At 37.0% G+C, this 6,000-nt stretch overlaps 1 long non-coding RNA gene across 1 annotated transcript; it reads left to right on the top strand.

The window, feature by feature from the left end:
• Positions 1–782: 782 nt before the first annotated feature.
• LOC113972925 lies at positions 783–3,888 on the top strand. The gene is made up of 3 exons (XR_003536143.1): positions 783–1,270; positions 2,533–2,620; positions 2,978–3,888. It is a non-coding gene; the product is annotated as an uncharacterized LOC113972925 (long non-coding RNA).
• Positions 3,889–6,000: the final 2,112 nt, after the last annotated feature.

Below are 6,000 nucleotides of genomic sequence, written 5' to 3'. Positions count from 1 at the left end.
TGCTTTGTTCCCCTTGAAAAATAAAATAAAATGAAATGAAATAAAATAAAATAAAATAAAATTTTAAGAAGGCAAGCCAAGCCAAAACATAGAGAAGCAAAACACTTACTTCACAAAGATAGGTCACTAACAGAAAGGTTAGGTCAATAGAAACAAGACCCAGCATGTCTGGACAGTATAATTTCAAATTTGAAATCATACAATTAAATCAAATACAATTTGTAATAAATAACCATTTAAAAATGTTCAATTTGATCAAATAAAATTTGTGATAAATGATCAGGAGTAGGAAACACCCCTTTTTTTATATCAAACTAGAAAAACATCAAATACAGTCACATTAGTTTCTGGCCCTGGATTCTGTAGGACACTTATTTAAAAATAAAAAGAAAATCTGAAAAAAAACCCATTGCAACAAATGTAAGTTTAAGGGTTGTGAAGTACAATAACTAGCAATTGTGGTGGAAGAAAGGAGTGAAAAGAGCAGGGTCTCCTGCTTTCCCTTCAACTTTATTTTCCTCCTTAGTCTGCAATTTTCAGCAGATAAACTGTTTTGGAAGAAACGTAGAGTGCAACTCAGAATGTTACAGTCAGGAATTGTTTCCTCTAACCAAAGTTTGAACCTTCTCTGTGCCCAGATTATTGACATACAGCCCTTAATAAAGGCCGTGTGTTCATAACTCAGAGAAGAATGTGACCTCAAAACTTTGAAGAGCATGCAGAGTTACACGAAAGTTTTCTGGCTCTTCACTAATTATTGTCCTAGCCCTTGAATTATCCAAGTGGGTTTACATCCATGTTTCTAAAATTCTCCTTCTTCCCTTTATACTTTCGACATGGTACAGAAATACTGGTATATGTAATTTTGGGAGTGGTTGTGTTTTGGTCACAAATCTAAAGCTCATACAATCTTATACCGAAACAGAGGGGGAATTTGAGTCTTTAGTGGTATTTCTAATGATTGTTGATTGAAACTCTTGAATGAATTTTGTTCTGGGAGAGAGTCTGATCCAGAAGGTCACAGATGAAATTATCTATTGAGGTAATATATTTATGAAGAACTTACAAGCCAATCTCAATGTATTTTATTTTCCAAGAATATGTTTTTTATAAAGTGAACTATATTTTTTTAATTGAAAGCTGTTTTTACAAGATAGGCGTGTACAGGGAATGCTTGGAGAGTCAGCAAGAGTGTTGGGAGCAATGTGAGGGCAACTCTGAGTTTTGTGAAATGGATTACTGTCTGCTAACTGTCCTTCAAGCTATTTAGGTATGTGATACATTCCCATGCCTTCCATCTGAGTAGCTCAAAGATTCTCTGTCTTAAGTCCATGAGGAATATCACACTGCTCATGTTTACTGAGTACTGTGTGAGGAGTGGGGAGAGGAAAGGCAAAAAGGAACACATATCCACCCCTTCCCTATTGCAGAAAGGTGAGGTGATTACATGGGGTGAGGGATTAGAAAATAAAGAGCTAGAAGTAACTGATAAGAATGGCAGGACTTCACAGGATGACTCTGCCACATAATAAAAGTTGCAGTGTGGAAGAGTAGCACTTATTAACTAGTTATACCCTACTATTAACTCCAGGGGACAGAAGTTACTTTAATCTGTTAATAATAGAGTTAAAAAAGATTATGGATAAAATTGCTTTTCATAAAAGTTAGGTAGTTAACAAAGATATGATGGACATAATTTTAAACGTGTGGTCCAATTAAGGGTATAGATACCTACAATCTCTGCAAATACCAGTCTACAGTGGGAAATCAGTAGACTGCCACCAAGGGGGCTCTGCTTAAGAAGACTCAGAAGAAGAAAAGTAACAAATATAACAGCTGAAGGTTAAAGTCCAGTTACCAGTGGCAAGGATAAATACAGTCCTGGGCAATAATTTCCATAGAAGTTGAAACAAATATTTCTTACAAGGCCTTTTTAAAGGTATGTTCATAATGGTTTGTTTGATGTGATTCTTCTTGAAGACAGATAATAAGGTACTGTAGAAGAAACAGTGTTCACCTAGAGAACAAAGAATTCAACAGTGTAATATATTTTGAGGACTAAAACATAAGCATTAAGGTAAAAGTATCAATATTTCAATCCCTAAAAGGAAGCCCTTTTGTCTTATCAATAAATTTTACCATGAACAAAATGGAACTTGAAAATTCTTGAAAAATCCTAGTAAAAAAAGGCACACAAGGGTTAGAATAATTTGGAAGCTGCAGCATAAGTGGAGCCATACTGAATATGAAGATGAGACACATTTAGTTGAAACCTCAGAAACGGATTTTCTCAAAGGAGGATGAAACATAATGTTTGCTATATGCAAAACATAAAGATTGCATCACCATCCTTTTAGATACAGCATATGAACATATCTGCTGAGAGTCAAAAGTGAAAGACTCTAGGAAGCTGCCAGACCTAGGGAAAATGAATATTCTGCAAATATATTTATTTTACATGCAAAGCAAAGCAAAGAAAAATGTTGTTAAATATTTACTCATCACCCGGTAGCTTATTAATCTTTGTTGCAGCAAATACAGATGACTATAGAGTGTGGGCAGAGATGGTCCTTATCAATAAATAATTGGAGGATGCACCACCACAGACTGATACTCAGAGGTAAGCAGAAGCCCTAGCAGGAACAGTGACTCAGTTGCATGAAGAGCAGCTGCACAGGAAATCAGGTCATAACTGTTACATTGTCTTGCCTTTTTTTTTTTTTTTTGGCTCTGTGACTTCCCTCATCTGGCCCCCAGAGTTGTCTTGCACTAGCAGACATCTCACAACCATTACTGCAGCACCACTCCAGCACCACTGGAGTCCATGTAGACATGGACTGTACTCTCATGACCTACTATAGGTACTTAATGTTGAGGGTGACTCAGGCTGCCTATGTAAGAGCAAAGGCTCCGCAACCAGTCTGTGGGGAATCTGATTCAGCTCATCAAATGTCTTTTTCTCTCTTTGGTCCTCTAGGTTTCCTCAGAGGAATCAGCACTCTAAGTATTCTTCTGATGATGCAACAGTCACAGTGGTAACCTGACTTTGCACGACAACATGGTGGCAAACCCAGGAAAGGGAGACTTAAAATCTGAGCTCTACTTCAGACTGAGGGTCATCAACCCCACAGCTCCCATTTCCCTGGGAGGTTCCCACTGTGTGGGTTACACACCAGGAGATGTCTTTGTTGAAACTGTGCCTTCTTGTCCCACTACAAGCTTATGTGTAAGACTCACAGCACCAGAGAACACACAGGGAACCTGCCTGCACCACACAGAAGAAGAGGAGGACGGCTGGTTCATGATTGCTGTCATTCAATTGTCCTCATCAATTCAAAAGAAAAATATGAAGCCTCCTGGAGCAGGAAGCAGATTATCTTGAAAGAGTCTCCTCCTCACAGTTGGTATAGAGGAATTAATCTAATCAATTCCTTGATTAGATCTTGATCAAAAAATTCAAAGGAAAAAAATTAATTACTACAGCACACACTGAAAAGACCACAAAATAGTTACCAGATAGCTTCATTGAAAAATGTGCTGAGTTGCAGTGGGCTCCGGTAATAAAATCAGGATTGGCTGTTTTCCTTGGGGATACAGTGGCCTTCAAGTGTGAGTTATTTAGTGAAAGTCCAAAGGTCTATGTTATGCAAGAAGGCAGATTAGATGGTCATAGCAGTCCCTTCTGGTCTTTAGCAATTAATCTCTGACGTGTTGTCAGAAGGTTGGTTCATCACAGCCCAAAAAAAAGCAATTTCCTTGCTGATAAATGAAAAAGTAAATCAATTTTTAGCCTTAGATGAGGATGAGATTCCACTGGTCCCTAGGGGCTGTTTCCCTGTTCAGGCTCTGAGCAACTGAGCAAAGGACTGCTGCACCAAACAGCATGTGTTCTTGCCAGGACCTGGATTTATTCTCCCTGTTTCCAGCAAAATCACAGCCACGAAAAGTGAATTCTGGCCTCTGAAGACATGGGTAGGTTTAGATGGGGTCTTGGCTTTCAAAGGAGTGCAGAATGCTCAATGACATGCAGCTAAACAAATGATGAAAATCAGGGAAGGAAAAAATGGGCTCATATTTACGCTGCAGGATCACAAGTTCACTGGTCCATATTTTCTTCACTAATTAAGTTCTTCAAGTCAAGACTGGACACTGAAATTTCACTGAAAGAACTGAGCAGATATTGAGTAACTGATTCTCACATGCCTGTGTGACACCAGGGGCAATGCCCTTCTAACCTACAGTTCACTAGGGAGGGAAGTAAAATGTGATAGTCCATGGCCAAAGAACAAAATCCAAGTAAGCAAAAGAGAAGGATCTGAAAGTGAAATAACCAAGCTCTGAGGCTCATATTCCTACCGCCAAATTTCACAAACCCTCAAAGGTCATTCCTTCAATTTCCAAAACTCATACAAAATAAATCTCCATTTAAATTTAAATCTCCATTTAGGTAATCCTAATTTCCCTTCCCTGTACCGGGATCTTACAAAGACAAAGTGAGAAAATAACAGTGGTCAGAGCTGCGCCTTTTTCAGCCAATTGTAATTCAGGATGGCAGACGGAAGCAAACCCACAAAACAAGTTATATGCCATTGTCAACAAGGAATGAAAATGGGTGGATTACACTGCCTACCATTATATTCCTAATGATACCACTCTCAAGAGGATTTCTCTACAGCAAATGCAAATGCAAACTTTTCACTGATGTAGTTGCATAAATATTATATTAAATTTTTTAATTTCTCATTGATTATATATATAACAGAAAAACTAATGAACATGTTTGCAAAAGAGTGATACAGAGGAACTACTCAGAAATAATGTGAAGTGGGACAATAGTGCCTTTATATGGTATTTGAAGCATCTACCCAGTCAATGAACCTCTGTGGAAGATTAATGTCATTTGAACTTTTATTGTGGAATGTCATTTGTGCACTGCCACACTTTGCACAAATGGTACTTCAGTCACAGTTTGGTAACACTCCAGCATATTATTTCCCAGGCATTTGAGAGTTTAGAGAATTATTGAAGGGCAAATTGTACTCATTCGATAATAAGGCAGACTGCAGTTGCAGTCTCCATATGATTTCAAGAAATGGAATCAATGTTAATTTCACTGAACGTAGCAAAATAGTTGTGATAATAATCCCAGTGAAATATTCCACTAGAGAAAAGAGATAGAATATAGTGCCACAGTGTTTTATATTACCTATACAAAAGATTCCAGAAGAAATATCCTAATAATTTCTGAAAAAAAAAAATTCATTTGAAAATCACAATTGCTATTTCTCTCAGTCTCTACACATTGATTTTAAGAACGTGCTGCAGAAAAAAGAATTAAAGAAACCAATCGAGATTCACATCCTACTTTCACCAATGACATCCAGTTTTGAGGCAGTCTAGATGTTTCAATTTGGTATTACTGCTTGTGCAAATAAGTGTTATACTGATCCTGAAAGTAAACATTTCGCAAAGCCATGATTTGTTAGCACTGTCTTCATGTGTTATAGTCAATTAGTCAATAATTAGTCAAATAATTAAAAATATAATTATGCAATGATGTTGCCTTATTTTTAAATTAAGGACTCATTTGCAAGCTGATTCCTCTTTCTCATTATATGTTTCTTTGATGCTACAGTTTAAGCACATAAGCCTTGCTTGCTTTTTCTCTCTTTTTCATTTATTGTTAATAAATGGACAAGTGCTTATTAATATACTGTCACCAGCAAAGACACAAATATGCAACTAAATACTTATGCAGCTCCCACCAGATGCAAATATGTCTGTAAGAACCATCACTGATGTGCTGGAGACCTCTAGAGCTGTAGCTCTTCTCATGAAACTACAATTTCAGATATTGTCAATTATTTTATTAGGGCTACAGTTCAGGTACACAATTACTTTAAAAGAAAAATCAAACAAACAACAACAAAACAGAACAAAATCAAACCAACAAGCAAACAAACAAAAACCCTGACCAAACCTAAAAAAGAAATGTCCATT

Source organism: Neopelma chrysocephalum, unplaced genomic scaffold, assembly GCF_003984885.1.
Source record: "Neopelma chrysocephalum unplaced genomic scaffold, ASM398488v2 Primary Assembly neopelma1_22, whole genome shotgun sequence".
Lineage (NCBI taxonomy): Eukaryota > Metazoa > Chordata > Aves > Passeriformes > Pipridae > Neopelma > Neopelma chrysocephalum.
This window is presented reverse-complemented; position numbering and strand designations above follow the sequence as displayed.